The 21,918-nt window shown below is 43.9% G+C and overlaps 1 long non-coding RNA gene across 6 annotated transcripts in view; it reads left to right on the top strand.

The window, feature by feature from the left end:
• Positions 1–3,288: 3,288 nt before the first annotated feature.
• LOC112532498 overlaps positions 3,289–21,918 on the top strand; it is a 71,213-nt gene continuing 52,583 nt past the window's right edge. For 4 of the 6 annotated variants that reach the window (XR_005860514.2, XR_005860510.2, XR_005860511.2 and 1 more), the window contains exon 1: positions 3,289–21,807. This is a non-coding gene — a long non-coding RNA (uncharacterized LOC112532498). The remainder of the gene's footprint in view (positions 21,808–21,918) is intronic. The other 2 variants (XR_005860512.2, XR_005860513.2) reach the window with 1 other exon arrangement.

Raw genomic sequence — 21,918 nt, 5'->3', positions numbered from 1 at the left:
GGGCCGTGCCCGCCCGTCGGGCCGCGCTGGGAGCGGGGCTGGGAGCGCCTTCCTGCCCGCGGCGTTCCGACGGCAGCGCAGTGCCCACGGACGGCGCGTCAGTGCGGGTCCCGAACAGTGTAATCTGAGACAGCTCCGTGATGACTCCGGGACAAGTTGCCACGGAGCGAGGGGAGATATTTTGGCAGTTCTGTGACAGAGTGCAGGTACGGGGCCCCGTTGGGCCCCGGCCCGACCGGGGTCGGCCGCTGTGCGGAGGAACCCGGAGTGCGGCCCGAGGGAGTCTCGGAGGACTGCGGTCCTCCCACGGCCGTGTCGGGAGCAAAGCTGAGAAATACTTTTTTCTGTCTGACCGCTGTTCCTCTCATGATCCCCTTCGGGGGGGTGGAAAAAGCCAATCTCCAAACCCTAAGTAATGGTAACACTGTTTGTGTGCATCAAACGCGTGCAGAGATCTGTCCCAGTGCGGCTGCTGCTATGAGGTAGAGAGAACACCATCTCTGGCAAAGGGGTGAATAATGCGAAATGATTTTTTTGTCATTTCCTTTTTTTTTTTTTTTCGCTTTCTTTCTTTTTCTTTCTTTTTCTTTTTTCCCCTTTTTTATTTTTTCCTTTTTTTTCCTTTCTTTTTCTTTTTTTTTTTTTTTCTGGCTGCAGCACGTTAGGGAGCAGGTAAGGTCAAAGTTTTCTATATCCTATGTCTTTCTCTCAAGGCTCTGGTCAGCTATATAAATAAGGTGGCGAATAAGATGGGTTTATGTAACATGGAACTGAATTCGTTTTGATACTTAAAACAACGCACTGTGCAGGAAACATCTTGGGAATCCCAAAGATGCAAACGCTGTCTGGGACATTTCATCTTCGATTTGAAGGTTTTTGGTAGTGGGGGTTGGGGGGGGGGGGGGGGGGGGGGGGAGAGGGGGGAAAGGGGGAAAAACATGTATTTTTTTAGAATTACATGACGAAGCAGACATTTACAAAAGGCCGAATGCATTAACTATGCAAGAACAGGGCAACTGACAGTCCCGAACTGGCTTAAAAAACTTAAGAAAAAAGAAAAAAAAAAAAGAAAAAAAGAAAAAAAAACCGACCCCAAACCCTAAAACTGTTTATTCTAAAAATATTTAGCAGGTGACTGACGCTGCTTGGGTCGGTTCCACTGGCAGCCACAGGTCTCTCCCTAATAACTAAGTCTGAATATTATGGTTACCGCTTTCTGGGAGGTGTTTCTTAGACACAGCGGGACGTTCCCGGTAATTTTACATCGGTTTGTAAGCTGTGCTTCTTTAGCGAGTGAGTGAATGCGCACCGCCGATTTTAGCAAACGTGTGCGACCCTTTGCGTCTGTTCGATGGGAACTCCCAGTGTGTCCTGGCGGGCGCACATCGGTACGGTGCTTCCTGACGGTGCAAAGGAAGAGAATAAAGCGCACGGACACAGGAGTTCAAACAGAAAAGGAAAGAAAAAAGGAAAAAAAAAAAAAAAGGAAAAGAAAAAGAAAAAGGAAAAGAAAAAGAAAAAGAAAACGGAAAAGAAAAAAGAAAGGTAGTGTCAACGCGAGGTTCAGCTCTTCACTTCCATCTGTTTTGGTGGATTTCACCGCAGTCCTTCTCCTCCATGGAGTAAATTCACACACGTAATTATGCGCGACAGACGTGCGCACACCTGGGGGCTCGCGGGGACCGACTTTTTGCTTCGTAGCAGAGGTGTTGCTGAAGTGGCTGAGTTCATCCCAGCGTGTTAGTGACCTAATAACGTGGCTCTGGGACACGGTCCGTCTGCAGATCCACTCGGTGCTTTTGTTCCTTAAACTTTTTGTTGTCGCTGCCGCTGTTTCTCAGATAAGCTCTTCCAAATGCCACCTTTCTCTCTATCTCCTTACTCTGGGAATTTGCTCTTAACCTTCGCGCCGCCTCACACCGCACTGTTCCTTCTGCGGAACGTGCGCACGCAGCTCCCCGTACCCTTCATCTCCGCATTCGCTCATGGCGAAGAGGAGTAGAAGCAATGGGTGACCAGCGCGGCGTGGTTAGGCGGGATGTGCGCGCCCATGTCCCGGTGCTACCTATGGCCGCACGAACTCCGAGGGGTGTCTATAGGGCTACTGTGCGGTTTGGAAGCGGAGGTACAGAGCTGTCGCTTTGGAGCGAGAGCTGCCCTACGACCCGTGCCGCTCTCGCCCATCCAAAGTGCCTGGCGGGACCCGGCCCCGCTGGGGAAGCAGCAAGTGACCCACATTTTCGCCGCCGTTCGGTCGCAGTGCTCAAGGGACGGTGACGGGCCTCATCGCGCCCTCCTGTGCCCGGCGAGCGTCTTTTTGCCCCAGCTTTCTTCCAAGCAAGGCACAAACGCTAGCGATCCCAGGTGCTGCACGGCCGGACGGAACAAAACCCGCACCCGCGGGCAGCGCCCGTCCCCCTCTTACTTTTTTAGACGTGGGATCCGGCCGTTCTCAGCGGCCCCATCCCCTGGCACGCGGGGCGATGGCCCCGGGGGCTGTGGGCGCAGGGCCGGCCCAGGACTGCTCCTGGTGCCGGTCTGGGGAGCTCGGGGGTAGGGGGAAGGGGACGAGGCTGCCCCTCGTTCAACAGAGCCCATCGAGCTAGGGAACGGCAGGGAAGTGCCGTGCTAAGCCCTAAAAAAGCTCAAGGACGAGATGCGGCAGCATGAACTTGTGGCTTCTGAAAGGTATCGGGCGCACAGAGGGAGAGCAGGAGGTCAGCTCCCAGCGCTGGCACCTTGGTGCTGACCGTCGTCGTGCCCGCAGCGGGTGACCCCACGGCCCCCGCCCTCCAAAGCTAGCCCAGACTTGGGCCCCTGCGGCCCCCCCATCCTCCAGCCCGACTTCAGTTTCCTTGGCTCCGGTCGACGGGTAGCAGCTCCTGGACGGAAAAGTTAGGGCGAGGGGAGTGAGGCAGCCCGGGGGCGGGGGGGGGGGGGGGGGGCAGGCGGGGTCGCTTCCTGCCGTCAGGATCTCCCTCCTCGTGGGGTGCTGGCGGTTCGCGTGTTTTGTGCCCGGTTTCCAGGGCCGCCGAGAGTGGCGGACAGGTGCCGGGACACCCGTGGGCAGCCCGAGGCGTGAGGGCTGAGGGCCACGGGCCGCGGGGAGGGCACAGAGTGGGGCTCCGCGCAGGGGGCTGGAGGTGTGCGCCGGGGGGTTGCGTGCGTGGAGGTGTACCGGGGGAGGGGGTGTTTGTGTCACCGCATCGCCCTTCCACGATGGCAACGTAATTATCTTGCTGAAACATTATAAAATAGCAAAAAGTTGCAAAATAGATCGACCTCCCCGAGATGAGAAGCAGCCAGTTTCAGAGCTGGGCAACCATCGCTCTTTTTCAATACATTTTAAACAAGAGGATCTAGCGAGTGATTCCGATTCAATACACATAATCAGTTTGGAAGTCCTATTTCCATTTGAAAACAGCCCTATTTGCAATCATGAGGGCCGGACACGATGGAAGATACAGGACGCATTCAGAGTAGGTGGTAGGTGAGAGAGTCGGCAGACGAGCACCAAATATTTTCTCCTCGTTGCAAAGCTTTTCCACGATGCTTTAATCACGCAGCATTTTCAAAATAACGTTCTATTTGAAAATGTTGCTTCATTGCTTTAGAAAGCAAGGATTCGATTTACACCGAGACTCTCCCATTGGGGAAAAGAAAAGAAAAAGGAATAAAGAAAAACAACAAGAAAAGTATTGATTGGAAAAGCATGTTGACTGTCCTGTCAAAGCCTTAGGGTTAACAGTCATTTAATTAAGAACGCCGGGCTATTTTTTATAAAACGATAAATTGCTTTTGAATTAAGGCCCTGAGGAGGGACACGTGCACGGAGAACAGCTCGGGGCCAGAGAACGCGGAGCTGAGCGCACTGCCCGGGGCAGCCCTGTCCGAGGGAGCTTTGCTCTGGAGAGCCCTTCCCCTGGGGAGCCCTATGCTGGGGAGCGCTTCCCGGGGCTCCCCTCTCCTGTCCCCGGTAGGGCCCGTATCGCTGCCGGAGCGGAGAAAGGATGCGCAAGAGCCGCCGCACGTATCTCGGGGGTGGGTGAGCCGCGGGAAGAGCGGAGCCCCCGTCACCTCGCCCCCCGCAGCAGTCCTTGCTCCGAGAAGGACGGCACTCCCCGTTTCTGCTTGCTCGGAACGTCTTTCTTACTCCTCAACCTCCCGGAGCCCAGAGAAAGCCGGGAGGCCTACGCACCCTCCGTCATAATCATCCTGAAGGAGAGGAGCGGGCAGAGAAGCTGACGTTGGGGGGAACCAACAGTGAAATGATGGTTCTCCCAGCACCTCACTTCGCACATTAATTGACGTTTCCGATTCCCCTCGTTTACTTGTTGATCTGGTTGCGCGCTGCCGACAGCGCGTGAGGTCTGCAGGCAGCTCCCCAGCCCCGAGCGCAGCCCCCCGCCCCGTTTGCTGCTCAGGATTTGTAGCAGGCACCGCTTCGTGCGGCTGAACGCTGTGGCCCGTCCCAGCGCACTGCTTATCCCCGTTCCCACCCAGTTTGTAATTCTCTTCCACTTCAAACGGCCAAATTAACTCCCGGGAAGGGAGGAGGAGGTAAATAAATAAATATTGGAATAAATAAATCAATGTCGCAGAAAGCCACATTTGCCCTCGGAGAGGTGCGAGCTGTTATTACTGCTTTACAGAGCAGGAGGAGGGCGACGGGCGGGTTTGTGCGGACATCCTTGCCGCTGCCTCGGGGCTCCTCGCTGGGGCCGGACTCGTAGAGCACCTCACCCCCTCCCCCCAATTCCCTCCGCCTCAGTCCGGCTCCCCGCGCTCCTTCTATCGCCCCTCAAAGCTGTCCCTTCTTTGGCAAAGGAAAGAAGCGGGGAACGCATCTCCGTCGGGTTCGCCACCGTGCTACCCCCAGGAGGGAAGGAAGGAGCCCCTGCTCCCCTCTCCGCAAAAGCTCATTAGTTTTGAGCCCTAATTAGAGCTCGGCTAGATGGTGGAGGAGGCCCCCAAGGCTGCGCTTGGGGCTTTGGGAGCGGTTTCTCCTCTGCCCGAGGTGCCACAGTTACAGTCTACCGTCCCGTCCCTCCATAAAGTGGGCACTGTTGCTCGTGGCGCCCACCTGGAAGGTGGTGAAAGAGGAAAGAAGGGACCGCTCTTAGGAAAAGTTCTGCCCCAACCCAGGCTCTGTTGGCATTATCCACACAAGCTGCCCCCATCGAGATGTACAGACAGAATGGAGTTCGACGCGTTTTGTTTATCCCTTAAAGCCGCGGCAGGACCACGGGATGCACCGAGCTTTCCCTGCTTCGGTAAAACACCCCAAAATCCGAGCAGAACCGCCGGCGAATTCCGATCCGATTCTCTTTTTACACAACCACTGAAGAGCGAATCATTTTTTTTTTTTTGGTGTGGGAGATCCATCGCCAGACTGTTGTCAGGAGTCAGATCTATCCCACATCGCTAACACAGCCACAAGTTAGAACAGCAGTGTCACCTTCAGGAGTGTCACCTCGGGCTCCCTGGATAATTTAAGACCTCTCTCCCCCCGGTTCCCACGATGAAAAACTCTTAGTGCATCCACAAGTGAATCGTTTATTTTATTACCAGTGATTTTCAAGGGAAAAACAGAAGGGCTACTCCAACCCAGCAGCCTTCAGGCGGGCACATTCCCACTTAACCAAATCGCGTGGTGCGAGTGGAGGACTGCGCCCTAATTGACGCCCGTTACTGGGACACGGGCTGCGGACTGGGGCCGGGCACAGAGGGAGAGAGCCTTCCACGAATCCCAGTGACCTAAAAACTAGCACGAGACTTCTCCGTGTTGATGTCGATCTGCAGAAGTGATGCATGCGTACGCAGTGAAATGCGTCCTGGCGGATGTGTTCGTCCGTATTAAAAAGCAGTGACTTTTGGGTTTGTTAACTTGAACGATTCAAAAGTATCATAGAGTCCCTCACTGCATCGGCGTGAGGTTTGCCGAGTGATAGAACGAATTCCTTATATAGCGAAGGAGAGGGAGAAAAAGGATGATCTCATTACAACCAAAACTTAGGAGGGGCGAGGAGAAGGCAGTGCTCGTGACACGTCTGCCTGTTTCCACGCGTCCTTTGCCACCGCGCTGTGGGACGTTTTATTTCTCTTTATTTCTGTATTCGTTTCACTGGAATATTCATTTTTGGTCAAACTCCGCACGGGACGGAGTTTTTGGCAGGAGACTGACCCCTGTTCTGTGGTCTCTGCGTGCTTTTGCAAGTGGGAACGGTGAAGAAAAAAAGGAAAGAAAAGAAAGGGGAAAAAAACAGTACCCGGAACAGTGCCCTTAGAAACATTTTTCTTTAAATTTCTGTTGTCAACATTTAAAAGAACAAAGGGATGGATAATTCTTTCGCTCAGTGAATGCCGAATAAATACTGATTCATCTTTCGGAACAGGACGAGCAGATTTTATTAAATATTTCATACGCAAAAAAAAAAAATAATAATAATAACAATAAATATATGCGCCTTTTATACGTACTTGTCCTTAACCTTTAAAAGCAACCGCTGTAAATGCCAGATCCGTACTTTCTCTAATAGATTTTACCAGGAGCTGGTGACAGAGAACTGATTTCTTTTCTATTAGGGCTTTAGTACATCTTTGTTGCAGGCCCGCGGAATGACCAGGGATTAGATTTGCATCTCTTAGACTCCCTGTGTGGTCTTTGTAAGAAGCTTGTAACTGTTAAAAATGACTTGTTAGTAAGCGTGTGGGCTCTCATCTCTTTGCTTTTGACAGAATGATTGTGAAATTCAGATTGTTCTTCTAGGCTTTAGCCCGCAGATTCCACCTGAACCCTAAGCAATTAGAGCCTAATCTCAGTGCAATCATATTTGAGTTAGGATTTGTTGCACTTTGTTTACTTCAATTAAAAAGCCGGGGAATATTTCGGAGCGGTTTTTAAGCGATATTCACGAGGCACTGAGCGAATTTTTCAAGCCCTGAATTTTGTCCTCACCGCCCCATTACTCGGCTTTCCGCAGTGCAAAGCGCTCTTAGGATTCCACGGGTAGAACTGAAGAGGAAACAGCGGGACATTAAAAACAACCCGCAGCCATTCGCGGGGCGGAAATGTCCGCGGCACCGCCGGCTCTGCGCGCGGCCGCCGGGCCCGATCCGGAGCGGCCACCGGATAGAAGGCGGGCCGGGCTCCGCCGGCTGCGCGGTGGGTCCGCGGCTTCGCCGGTGTTTGCAGGTCCCGGTGCTGGGCTCGTTCCGAAGAAGCCGCCCTCGCCGCGGCACTGCGCTGCCTGTGGGTTTCCCGACAAGAAACAAACAAACAAAAAGCCCGAACCCTAACCACGCCACCTGCGTGCTGTGGTCCGATACGTTAAATTTAGGATCAAACACGGTGAAAAAGAGGGGGGGAGGGAGAGGGGGGGGACAAAAACAAAAAACAACACCCCACCGTATTCAGGATTCTTTCCTCCTTCAGATGCCAAGTTTCTGTTTGTGCCCAGGTTTCAGCTGGCCAGCCCCAGAAGGATGGTTTTTACTACCGACATTCACATAATTACAGCTTTCAAGTGCTACGCTCTCACATCAGAAATATTTTCTTTAAACAGAAACGTCTTCTCCTTTTTCTCTTTTCTCTTCCATCTTTTCCAGTCATTAAGACATTTCAGAAAGTCTTTTCCGAGTCTCTGTGAGTCAAGCACGAACCTTCCAAAAACTCCTTAAATATGGAGGGTCATTCCGTTTAAAATTTTAGGCCGATTTTTTTCTCCCATGTGAGTCATTTGCTACCAATATTCTATGTTAAGGTGGTCTGGGCTCGATCATGTTCCCACCGAAGTTAAGATGCGAGCCCTCCTCCTGCTCCCAGCAGAATAGGATCGAGCCCTTCCACGCTAGTAGAGGTTTAATAGCATCAGCACATGCCCAACAACCACCATTATAACCTTGACCCGGTCAGGTGCAATGATATTACGCCTCCTAAAGTTATCCTGCATTTCCTTGGTGACAGCAAACGGCTCTTTATCACCTCTCACTTCCCACAATAACCCACAGGCAATGATACCAATAACACACTGCTCTTTTGTCATTCTTTCCCCTCGGAAGCCCGAGTAAGTAACAAAATAATATTAATACCGTGTGCATTTTCTAGACTGGTCAGCCTATGCTGCCCGGGTCACTTCATCCCGACTGCGAGCACTGAAGCAAAAAAGTCACATTTCTGAAAGTGAGTCAGTTGCTCTGAACGGTCTGTGTCCTGCTGCTGAGTGCGGAACTGCGCGCTGGAGTGGAACATCAAGAGTTCCTGTGTGTAGCCTGCCTCAAACCCGGCTTTCAGGCTGCTCTGTTTGACACTTTATGATGAGTGTTGGACTAATCTAACACTTTAAAAACTTTGTTTCAGGTCCATAGGAGGCACACTAGCCAGTCTTCCTATTTCACTTCATTATTTTTTGCAGTAATAACACCTTTGGATCAGTGTTGCGGGATTACTTTTAAACCTCAGACATTCGTTCCCTCCCCAAGGCTGTGGTTTATTTACCGTTTGTCTTTTCCTTTCAGATCATAATCACAGACATAATTTTCCCTTCCCAAACCTGAGGTTCACCATGATATGTCTGCAAAATAAAGTGCTCTTCATTCCTTTCCTGTCACACTGCAGAAATATATTTGCTAAATAATTGTTGCTCCAAGGAAATAAATCAGCAAAACTCAAAGATACTCTCTGCAGAATGTGGGATGCACTGATTTTAACATCAAGAAATTATTCTTAATTGAACGGTGTCGTGTTGGCAAGTATGGTCTTTTTCTGCAGGCTGAAAGAATGAGCAATTCTTCTTGCCTTAAAAGACTGCTTTACAGATAAAAGCATCTCAGTCGACAACTTAATCTTTTTTAAATCAGGCTTGAGCAGGGTAGATGAGTAATGGAATGACAAGCTTTCTAGGGTACCGCTTCGAGCATCACAGAGTCTCTGCTGCCCCTCTTCTTTCCCTGCTTGTAGTGCTTGTGGTTGAACGTGTGCTGGATTTTCACAGAAAATAGAAGACAAAAGCAGCAGAACAAATTTTACACAGCAAAGGTTTTACTTTGACCGAGGAAACTGAGATGTACAATGTTGATCATGCTGAAGGGCAAGAAAAAATTGTGTATGGATGAACAAAAACCTGTGAGAAGTGAGCATTTTATTTCCAAGATAAAGGTAATGAGAAGAGCAGACCTAAGAATGGGGAACAAACATGAAGAAAGAACACAGAGAATCGCTAACATGTGCAAGGCTCTGCAAAAACAGTGTGCGAGATGGAACAATAATCCTGTTCTTCAGAGGCTCCTCATCCAGTTCTCATTAGAAGCAGGAGGCAGCTGATCAGCCTGCAGGCAGGTGGGCTCAGCACACAGCTTGTTTTGGCTGTTCTGGCAATCCATTGCCACTAAGGAAGGATGGGTTTTCCAACGAAGTAACACGGAGAAGTTCTGTCCTGAAATAGAGGGGGAAGCAAAGGGGTCATGGATGATAAGTCTCAGAAATGTGCTGAGGGACACCAACAGGCTGTCTTGATGTAAGCACTAAAATACAGCCTGAAACCAGGGGTTTTCTTAGTTGTAGGAGTCTGTCCAGATAGGCATGGGGTGGAAACAGTGTCATCAAAAACAGATCTGCGGAAAAGTTAGCTGAGTAGCTTCAAAACATCCAGAAATTCCCTTCTTTTGTTTATGCTGGAGTTACTTTTTAGCTTATCTAGTGAGGGATGTTCACAAGTGAGGACAGATTTGACCGCTGCAGAAATCCTCAATGAAGCTCTCTCTCTCATTTATTTATTCTTTTTTATTTTTTGTATTTTATCGACTAAAGTGAGAAAGACTTCTGTCGCTCATTTCAAAAAGTGAACTGCAGCAACAAAAAACAGGTTCCAATGAAAGGGATAAGGCCCACGGGGATATATTTGAATATTACCGCATGGGCAAAAATGATGGTAGTACTGAGAGTATGGGAAAGAAATGGGTACGGTGTGAGCATTCAGAAGTTCGCAGGTATTAGAACATTACCCAGAAAGCAGTGGGTACACTTAGAAAAATATTTTTATAGAAAAGACGAGGTCAAATCAGACCAGTAACTTGCATAACTCAGTGTCTTGCCCTGTGGCAATAGTAATACAGCTTTTAAAACAAGGTGATCAAGTGGGTAAGCGTGGACTAATTGACTCAAAAGAGAGTTATCTGGGGGCATTTCTGGAAGATTTCTGAACTTCATTATTTCTTGAACTTTTCCAGGGGTGTCTCCTAGCAATAAATTACAGCATTAAATATGACACGATCCACATTTGGTGGTTTAAGATCCCTCTTCTCCCAAGCTCTTACACAGGCAGACTCTGTAGCTCGACATTCTTCGTAGTGTTCATTAAACTTGTTTACGTTGTGACTTCTTGTTGTACTTTGGACCCTGGAACCGCTCCCACCACATACTTGCCAAGTAGTTTCTAATCCAGCATTTTTGTAGAAGCTGCAGAGACCAGAAGGACCAGGAGAAGCTGCTCTTCTTCCCCTTGCAGTGTTGTAAGATGCTCAGTAAGTAATGCTGTAAGATCTAAAGATCCGTTTTATTTCTAACTTCTTCATTGCTGTTATTATCTCAGTTTAGAGCATGAGCTATACATCTCTATTTTGACCAGGACTGAACAAATATTATCATCAACAGTTAATATATACCTTGAAGCAAAAGAACCACAAGTTTTAAGGAGTCTTGTCATAACGTGAAGAATAACTGTAGCTTGCATAGTTCACAGAGCAACTGGAAACAAAAATCTGTGCCACAATCCAAACTCTTTTCTCTCTCTTCATTATACTCTTAGGAATGCATTGTGTTTTCTTTTTCTTTTTCTTTTTCTTTTTAATTCATAGCAAATACAATCAGTACCTCCATTCTGTTCCCTCTTATACACTCCTTTTCTATGCCAAAACAGGAGTGATATTGAAGTTATATTTATTTAAGGAATATTAAAGTCTTTTCCAGTATACAAAATCAATGAAGTCTGTTTTTCCAGGGCTGGAGCAAAGGGGTTGAGATGACATAATCAGTCTACACGTAACTAAGAAAAGATTTCCTATACAAGATGTGCTTTTAATTTGACAGGGAAAAGGAGGCACAATTGCGCTCTATAGCTGAGAGGTTAGGCTAGGCAACGCTCAGCTGAAATAAGGTGAAAATCCTTAACAGGGAAGGCATAAGGGTGGTATGATAGGACCTTCTCTACTCTAACTCAAAGGTATATGTCCTTCTGGAGCTAAAGTGTGATGCAGAAATTGCTGTGGTGTGCAGGCAGTAACATCCTGGCCCTTTTTGGTCTCATTTTCTGTGGCTCTGAAGAACCCTTGAACCAGGTCTTTTTGTACTTGCAAGGACATGTTATGTTTTTAAAAAAGGCATTACTGTGCATCAAGAATATTGACCACAACATTGCAAACTTACCATCATTAACCTGACATCTGAATTTATGTTACATCCAACTTGAACTCTGTAAAGCATTTACCCTCAGAAGACTCTGAAGCACTGAGTAGGAACAAAAGTTAAATTTAAGTTTAAATTAAGAAGAAAAATACTACTATCCCTATGTTAATGTTCTACATATTTAGCAGCACTGCTTCTCTATACTTATTCTGTCTTCCATCTCACATGTAGGGAGAACTAGACAGAAAATCAATTCCCCAGCCACCTGCCGTCTCACCAAGAGGCACTACTTTTTCACCTCAGACTGTTCTACCGACAAGTCCATCATTACTAACCATCATTGCTTCACAGCACATGAAATTCTGGGGTCTTTCCAATCTCAGGAACCAGACATGGATCTCTAAGCCAAACAACCCAAACCTGTCATCTCAAGGACACAGGAAAATACAGTAACGCTAATTACCAATGAAAAGTTCACATTAGACACCGTAGCTACCTACTTTACTTCTCTGTATGTATCTTCTGCATGGTTTTCAGTCAAACCTTTTCAGTAGGCACTGCAAGGTGAAAGGGAGGGAGAGGGCACAGAAGCTGGAAGTTCATGCTAGTGTACCAGCAGTTAACCGGGGCTGAGAAATCTACTGTGATAGGCTGCTTCAGTAACTCATAACAATGCTGATAGAAGGGGTTCTTCAATCTCAGCACAGGGAAAGGAGAAATCCCAAGTAATCTAGAAACACAGTTTTTATTTTAATCTTTTAAGCTAATAATTAGGCTTAATCTTCTTATTTGTTCAATTCTAGCTTCACATCCAAAACAAGATTATTGAAATAAGATTTGAAGACCGATTTTGTGCCTCCTTATTTCACAGAACTACTTCCACTAAAGGGAGATCTAGAGAAGAACCACATGCTACTTACGGAAAAGTTATGACCTGCTTTCAAGGCAGAACATTACTAAACCATGTTAGTTAAAATACATAGTTTGGAGACTTGGGATGTTAGTTAGAGTAACATATAGAATCTACGAAAGTTCCCCAGGTGATAAATTAAGACTGTACAGAAGTCACAGGCACATTTTTCAGACGCATCTAGTCCTCAGAGTCAACCAAGAATGAATGTATTAAGGAAGACCTAGTCAATGCCTTCAGAAAACATAGAGCTGAACACACCTGCTCTTGTTACTGCTAAGATCATTACAGTTGAAAATAAAAAAGTGCAGGTAGTAGTAATGGGAACTCAGCTCAGAGAAAGGGAAGGTAGAAAACATAGAAGAGGCATGAGGATATGAATATAATTGTTGTCCTGAAAAGAAGGATTCTTTTTTTCTCATTATTTAACACCATACAAATAGACCTACTTTAAATAGTTGTTTGTATATTTACTTATGCTAATCCCCATGGAAGCACCCTATAGGGTGGTGTTTTAGTGTGTCTTCACCTGCAGACAAAAAAATAATATTCTGAAAGCCAACTGTGTTCATCACTGGGATGGACCTCTGCTTTCCCCTCAGTGTAGATCGCTACTGTCACATACAGGGCCTGTTATTTTCCTGTATTCTGGTATGAAAATGGTGATGCTATGAAGAAGAGCTTAACCATCTCACAACAGTGCCTAAATCCCAGCCTCAACCAGAGAAAATAAGGGACAAAAAGACTTTTAACTTAGCAAGAAGGTGGAGTTAGAGAGCAATGCCATGACAGGCTCAGTGCTCCTCTGGGTGTCTTTGGCACAGTAGGGAGCTGGGCAGCAGTCTGCCAAGCCGTGCAACTAACATCTCCGTCACAAGTCTCTCCTTCCTCTCTCTGCTCTCAAATCCCCAGAAGCAGCAGGAGCAACACAACAGAAACAAAAGATGTAGTATGCTCTCACTGACCCTGAGCCTGAAGAGGCCTCTCAGCTCCAATTCCACTTTATAGAAGTGTGATTTCATGGGGGCCCAAGAATATGTCATGGTTGCCTGACAGGCATAACAGAGGGTGGAGAGAACAGCTGGGGAAGCAGGTAGGTGCTACCTGCTGCTAACGAAATCATACACAGGATTTCAGCTGTGATTGATTTCTCCCACAGTCCAACAGCTGATAGCCTTTTCAGCCTGGCCCTGCTAGAAGTAAGTTTTTTGTGTGCTTCATCCTTCCTTGCCCATTCCTCCTTCCCCACAACCCTGCTAGACACCAGGAGAACCTCGTGCCCTGGAGTGCAGTGAGAGCTGAGCCCAACCTGGTGACAAGATTTGACCTCAACAGATGCAAAGCGGGCTGTAGCTCCTACTGCAGATTGTGATTTGTTCCTATGTGATGCAGAGCTGAACCAGTCTTGGTTCAGATTCCTTGTTTCTATACCCTATGGTTTTGTATAGCTGCCTTGTTCTGATTCTTCTTCCTAGAGTCAGTGTGGCTAGGAATGAAGAAGTAATAAAAATAAAAAAAGCACTTTGGGAACCAGGAGAAAGGATTGGGAAGCAGTGTGAAGAGGTGATAGGTACATTTGCAGCTTGTCAGATAAGAAATTAAACACTGTGTAATTTTGTGTGTGTGTGTGTGTGCGTAGCCAGTGGAATAAACGAGATGTTTTTTTAATCAAATTGTTTAATAGTGGTGATTTGTTTCAGTATTAACTAAAATTCACTGCACTAAACTTTCTCCAGATGTTAAGATTCCAGTAACATCAACTAAAGGCAAATCATGGATTCTGATGTATTCCCACATCTTCAATAATAAAACAATCTGATTTGCACAACAGCGATATGCCTGCTTCTGCAGAGCTGAAACAACATTTTAGTATTCCAGCTTCTTACCCCCAAATGTATCTCTCTAGATACGCGGTGGTAAATGTAGGATGTACAGGATAACAGCATTTATTTCTGATTCAAGGTTAGCTGGTACAAGAGAGAAGAAGGGGAAATCAATCACTGAGTTTCTTTCAGGATTTTCTATGCTTAGGTTTATTTTCTTTGTATACATACCTCTACAAACGTAGTGGTGATTTGAAAATGTAATCACAAAGTGGCATGTTTCACATGTTCACTGTACTTACAGAAGGCAAAATTGTACGAGTGATTTATCAAATTCTACTTTATTATGAAACATAAAAAACAACATGGCACAGGAAATATTTCTGGTGTATCTACAAAAACACATTTTAAGGCAAAAAGAGCTGAAATTGTGCAGATACTGAATTAATCTGTTTTTAAGCAAAAATCTATAAAACAGCAAAATAAAAGGCATTGTGCTGTGTGTTGCTGCTTAAAACTGGGAACAACAGTGGAGCGCGGCAGTTAATTAGCTTCAGTCAACATGAGATGCTTTACAACATTTCTCACATCGCTGCTTCATCTGGGCTTTGGAATAAACATTTCCCACACTCTGCATGAAGAAAATAACCGGAAAATATATAGCTTAGCCATTCAAAATATGCAGGTATTTCAGACAATCTTTCCTGCACTGGAGAAGAGATTTTAAATACCTTCCATAAAAAGAGAGACTAAAACCACTGAACAGAGGAGTTTGTAATCCTATTTGCTTAGCATTTGGGGGGTTAATATCTATTCTTAATCACCAAACCTTACATATTGCTTTTAAAAGATCTTTCACCCTTTTTGTGTTTTTTGTAATTTTTGTGTACTTTGGTTATCTGTTGCACAAAAGAACTATCTGCTCTGTAAAGGCATCATATAAAAATCTCCATTTAATGCATTATAAATAATGAAGTGCTACATTATAATAATTATTTCCATATTAACTAAACGCACAGCTAAGTTACTTGCATTAAACATCTACACTTTGCTTAATGCCTTTAAATAGCATCTGATTCTCTCTTATTGCAAGTATTCAACTGATGTTCTGGCCCAGAGGAGGCTGCGGAGTTTACTTCTTAGAGATCTGTGTAAGGCGAGCAGCTTCAAAAGGGAAAGCCCTGTACTTAAAGCATTTTATTTATTCCACTTACGTTTGATTGTGCAAGGTGTGTAAATAAAGGGTTCAGACTCTGCACTTCATGCAGTTCAGCTAGGCACGTAACAATTATTATTTTAGTAAGGGGTAAGGAGTGCGCTGGCCAGCTTCCATTTTACCTAACAGCTGAGACGAAGTGCCTGAACTGCTTCCTTCCCAAAGGAGTGGCTGTAAATTCACTTCTGTGGAGAACAGGACAACTTGATAATGGATTATTATTAGTCACTACATTGGAAAGTAGGATTTGCTTTAAAATGCAACATTTTAAATTTGGGGATTTACCAGTCACTGTTTACATATTTCTAAATATATAGTATTTTTGAGGTCAGAGGCTGATGAGCTTCCAGGCTAGGATAATTGTCTTTAAACCAGGATGTTTACCAGAGAATGCTGAAGAGAAGAAGATCTTTTGTTTAAAATGCCACACCGAGTAGAACAGCTTTCTTGTGAACTTTCTGAATCTTGACAGCATGTTTTCCTCAGGCGTTAGTTATTATTATTTTTTTGCGGTGTGTCACTCTTCACATTTTAACAACAAATAAGTAGTGCTAAGACATTTTCTGCCCTTCAGTTGTAAATGTACCAGACCCAACTGAACAGGGGCCACCGTTATTGCAAAAATAAAAGGGGTTTGCGGATGGGATTAATTAGGAGGAGGGAATGTAAGGGCTCCCGCTTTAAGAGGCAAGTACCCTGTGTCATTAGTTTGCTTGCTTTTGGGAAAAATAAAACCCACCCAAACTTATAACAAAAGTTGAATGCTGAATTAAATGCATTTTAAAGAATGTGATTTAGCTTCTCTGAAGCTTCATTTTTATGCAATGATGTACAACTAGAATAGAGCATATGACTTCAAATTATTTAATTCTCCTTTTATAGGAGATATTCAAAATGAACAACAGAATTGTGGCATTCGCATTCATATTTCAATCAAACATTTGTGAACTTGACACTGCTCGCTCATGAAGTTGCCAGGGTTCTTTATGCTGAGGGCAATTCTATCAACAGTGGATAATAATGAATATTTTTATTGTTGGCACTTTTATTGATTTTAGTAAATAACACATCAGCGCTACAACGCCAACTTAGAATATAAAAGTAGTCACGGGGTTGTCTCTGGAGTCATTGTTTCTTATGGCAAATAAATCTCAGTGAAAGGTCAAATGGTTTAGGTACAATATTTTAGTACTTTGGAGAGACAAAGTTGTAAAGAGACTGATAAGAGCTTTAGAAAGCTCAGATTAGACTTTAGTTCAGGAGGATATACCATAAGAGTAAATTTGTTAAACAGAAACTTCAATCACATCATTTTTTATCATTTTCAACAAGCAAAATTGTCTTCTGCTAATGAGGGGATAATTTGGTGCAATGTGTACAACTGAAAATAAAAACTTTTGAAGAAAAGAAAATCACAAGCACAGAGCAGTCGATCAGATGCTTCCATCTAGAAAATACTGGGACTTAATTCTGGTCTTCTTCATGCTCCTTGGCTGAGTATCAAGATTCTTATTTGGACAAAACTCTTGCAGCTGTCTTTCTCTAGATTTTTGCCTAGCAGAAGTGACAACGGTTTGCCATTTTGTACACCAGTCTGGTTTTCTGCTCTCTCATACAAATTTTAAGCCACTGGCTTCAGCTGAATTATTTTTGGTACACATTATTGAATGTGAAAGAGCTGATCCCTAGGATTACACATTTTATTTTATGAATGTAAATGTAACTCTAAGTCTTTTTGAAAAATTACAGCTTGCGAGGCTTAGGAAATTTATTGATAGGCTGGGGACATCTTCCTGCCCTAATCTTCAGACAAAAGTCTGTTACTTATTGTGATGGAATCAATAAAAACAACAAAAGTGGGAAAGGAAGCAGAAGAAAGAAAGTGCAGAACTGTAGGAAAGTCTTTTTCCACTAAGGTCTATGCATGCAGCCACCAGGGCACAGAAGACAGCAGAATAGCAATAAAATATGCTACATGGAGCACCACTAGTCAGAATGAAAAGAACAAGGCAGGAAATCCTACTTCAACTTTCATAATGGCAGAGACAAAACTTCCATTTTAATTTTTTCTTTTTAACTGTGCTGCATACAGAACAAATGTGAAAAATAGTAATTTTAGTGCTACAAGGAAACAAATAATACATGAGTTATATATGAGTTAAATGTTACATAACATTCTACTTAAAAAATCCATCTTACAAGGCCTGATCCTGAAGCCTATTTTGGGCAAGATTCCCTTAAATGTGATTTTGAGCTGTAAGATCAGCTGTGCTTGCAGTTAAAGATATATGTATATGTTTCATTTTTATTATCTACTTAAATGCAAAATCTCTTCTTCCACAACCAACTATTTCTTTTTCTCAGAGAAACATCTCTTTTAGTATCATATTTTTCAACTCTGAGTGTACTAAAAAGATTTCATACGAAACTTTATAAACAGTTGCCTAAAAATATAGGGAAACAAGGACAGAGTGCTTATCAAATGCAAATCTCATCCGTCTTGTAATTATTAACATACGGAAAGATGTTCAAAATCCCCTTTATTTATATTGTTCTCTGGTAACACCTGCAGTTACTAGGAGAGCAGAATTTTGATGGGCTCAGCTGGACCTTTAAAAAGGGCACAGAAGAAGAGAAGTCTAGAGCTTCTCATGGGGATATACTATTTCTTTTTTTTTTTTTTTTTCCAAAGCAAAACCATAAAAAGTTGATGTGAAATATCCAGATCTCATGGATTCAAATGAAGTCAAAGAACTTCCTTCACACCATGAAGATCTGCATATATGCGGCAGCTGGCTGGGGAGGGGATGAGCAGTTTCTTTTTCTCCCAGAGATGACTGAATGAAAAGCCCTCTGAAGGACCTTTTCTGTGATCTCTGGTGGCTGTGTATCCACCTTGGGCTTTCTCCTTACGTGTGCATCTACTGAGACGTGCTGCTGCTGAATTCAGCGAAATTGAGCCCTAACTATGATTGGGATATGAGGACACATAATTAGCTGTGTTAGAAAACTGACCCTCTTTCTTTCATTAAGGTGGAATTTTACCCTATAAAATATGAATGAGTAAAGACATTTTAATCAGGAAAATAAAATAACCAAATCATTCTCCACTGTTGTTATTTTTACACTGCAATGAGACAATGGTAGGGCAACTCACTTTAGGTGATATCACTTAATTAGGAAAAGCATCCTAATCAGATCCACCTCCAATTGCAATAACTGTAGGGAGTCAAGTACATTTCTCTATCAAAGCAGCAAGCTTTGTAAAGTAAAGTATAGATTTTGGTATTTTAAATTGGGATACAAAAACAGTAACTGAGAAAGAATAACAAAGAATGGGAAAAAAAATGCATTCTCCGCATCCCAAATTTCAGAATTGCTTCTGAAATATATAAGCAATATTTCACATGGTATTTCTGCAACTCCACTTAGTAAAAAAAAATGTCAGGATCAGTGCTTCCATAGTCAGAACTAAAGAGGGCCAAGGCACACACACTATTCCCATTGGTAACTCAATATTGGTAACCAAGACCACCTTGCGTTTTCCTGGTATTCTGCCCATGGGTATTATACATGGCTCAGAGAAAGGGAAACCTAGAGCAGGATGTGGACACAGTGAGGATCTCTTGCTGGAAGGACCAAGTCCTCATGTGGTTAACAGCTGTGCTGCCTAGGACTTTTAGAAGCACGGTATCCCCATATCCTCTGATTCCGTGTAGCTCTTTTTTTCAGTGACTGTGGATTAGTGGTATTGTTAAGCCCCCTATGTCTACAAATATCCTTACAATTTCTCTCTCTACATTTATCTTCAATAAGATGAATGCCTATTAATGACACCATTCCACTCTGTTCATCTATTTGCCTAGGAAAAATCATTTTGGCTTACAGCATCTGATGTTCTGCCTTCTGCACAGGACAAATGCAAAGCCCAGGAACTTCAGAAATCCCCTTCAATTTCAGTAAATCTTAAGGCTTATTTCAGTGAGATGGGTTTTCAGTGAGGCACCTCCTCTTTAACTACAAGTAGCCACTCATAATAAAAGCTATACGGAATAGGAAGGGAAATAAATACTAAAGTACTACCAATTACATGCAATTATTTGCATTGCCAATAACCAAGCTCTGCAAAGTTACAAAACAGGTTTTAAAATAACAATTTTTAATGTATGTGTAGGATCCTGTTTATGCATTTGCTAAATTTGAATGGTTTTCTTTCTTCCAGTTTTTCTACACAAACAGTAGTTAGGAACTCCAGGATCACTTAAAATAAATAAATAAATAAACCTGTGCTTATATATTGGCTATATTGTGTGTGGCAGATTTTCAAGACGTTTTCAGCGAGGTTCTTCACCATAGACTCCTAAAAGAAGCAAACTTGGCATAGGAGGGAGTTTCTCGACTTCAAGTATAAGAAGGAACAAATGTTAAAATCTTACTACGCTGATGAAAAACATGGAAGTTACCTGTGAATTCTTTTTATCTGTCCAGAATACTCAAAAATGATGAGAGAGGGGTGGTGAGAGTATGTGTGTGTGTGCTGTGAGTGAAGAAAGACTGCTGTTGATATTAAAATCCTCAAGCTGATCATGGAGAGTTGTAGAAATATCTCAAGACATTTAGTTAGTGGCCACCAAGATTGAATATTTATTTATATTAGATCAATGTAGGACATGGTATGTTAGGAATTATTGCAGGAAATAGAGAAGAAAACATGAAGCATCTCCATGTCAATGAATTTTTCTATAGTGAAGACACATATTAGATAATATCATTATAGTGAACCTACCACAGAGTAAGACTAACTACAATAGGTTCAGAAAGTCAGAACCATCAGAAGAATAACATAGATTCTTACCAAGCCTTAGTTTAACATATTAAAACTCTTCTGCTTGGAAACCAAAGAATTACATGGAGAACGTAAATAAGAAAGAAGTATTGGGTACCCAGTAAAATGACAAAGTAGCAAGTTTAAAAGCAACAAGCAGAAACATTGCACAGTCTTACTGCTGCAGGATTTTGTTGGACCTGGAGTACAAATTAATGGGAAAAAATCTTGCATGTGGCTTTTAACCACAACATGACTCCAGTGCAACCCTGCTCAGGAAGCCATTAAGCAACTGATTGCTGTACTTTCCCTAATTGTTAGATATTTTCCTTGATAGTTGCTTATTGATCAGGAACTGCATCCTGGATTAGCTAGATTCCTACATGATCCAACACAGTCATTCATTCTCTGGTTATGTTCATATGAGAAGAATTTTCTGGGGGGAAAAAAAGCAGTTGTACATTCTCATTGGTTTTATTAAACCACTATGCCACTGCTTTATCTGAAAGGCTGTAGAATCAGCTATTTTTCACCGTGTCTCTACCAAGTCTCTACCTGATGAGGAACAATCAGATGTAATTTTGAAGCAATGGAATGGCCATGTCCTGTATGAAAGCATTTGTGTCCAATCTTATTGAAGGAACTGGGAAGAGAACAGGAACTAACAGGATGACATTTGAAACACACAGTTTGAAGACCTATGAGGTGAAGAAACACCTGCAAGGTTTGTTATTGCTGTCTATTGCTGCATTATCCATGGGTAGTAACTGATTTTGACATTTTCCCAAGTTCTGTGTTATTTTAACTGCTGGACATGCCTGGGAAGTGACACACTGGAGCCTGGAAATTGGAGCTCAGAGTGCTTGCTGTGATGAGTGGCCAGGTAGGTTGGAGCTGCTCTCGCAGTCTTATGGCATGTGGCCAGCGGGAAACCATTCTTGTAAGAGGATTAAAGGCCAAAAGCAAATGCCTAGGATACGTGTCTGAGATGTCAAGGAAAGAAGCAGCACTGCAGCTTACTCAGACTGGGAGAAGCTGAAGAGCAAACTGATCCAAAAAGCGCTATCATGGGGTGCCTCACAGGAGGGGCGTTAGCAGGGCTGAGTGACCAAGTCAGTGAAATAAAGATTTGCACAGGGAAGAGCAGAAAGCTTTGAGAGCTGGAATTCGTCCACTTGTTTGTGTACAGCCTGACAGGCTGCAAAGCTTCCCGGCCTACAAACCAAGGAGAAAATGCCAGCCTCCTCAGGATGCACCTGGCCTGGGTGGCCACCATGTCTGGGAGGCTGCTGCTATGGTCACTTTGCTCATTCCCCTTTTTGAAGCTGATATTCTAAAATATCTTTGAGGCACCATTTCTGCACAGAACTTCATTTCCACATGTTCATGGACTCCTAAGTTTGGTCATCTGTATATTCTAGCACATCCCAAACATGCAGTGCTATTGTTGTAGTAGTAGTGGTCTAAGAGTGTGAGAGATTGTAGAGATGGGAAAAGAAGAAATGTCCTAAGCATAACATCATAAATTGTATTCTAAATAGTGGTTCTAATCAAAGATAATACCTCTTTCTACAGTTCTCACCTCATATCACAGAGCTGTACACGGCTACACTGTGGAAAACCTATCTTAAAGTAAGTAATCATTCCTAGATGCTTCCATGTTTTCCTGCTCCTTTCTGCTGTCAGAAAGAGATGAAACCATAAATAATATTTTAGATCTATGTTAATCTCAGTAAATATGTT

The sequence above is a fragment of the Gallus gallus genome, chromosome 5 (assembly GCF_016699485.2).
Source record: "Gallus gallus isolate bGalGal1 chromosome 5, bGalGal1.mat.broiler.GRCg7b, whole genome shotgun sequence".
In the NCBI taxonomy this organism is placed as follows: Eukaryota; Metazoa; Chordata; class Aves; order Galliformes; family Phasianidae; genus Gallus; species Gallus gallus.
The sequence above is the reverse complement of the archived record's forward strand: the minus strand, read 5'-3'. Positions and strand labels throughout refer to the sequence as shown.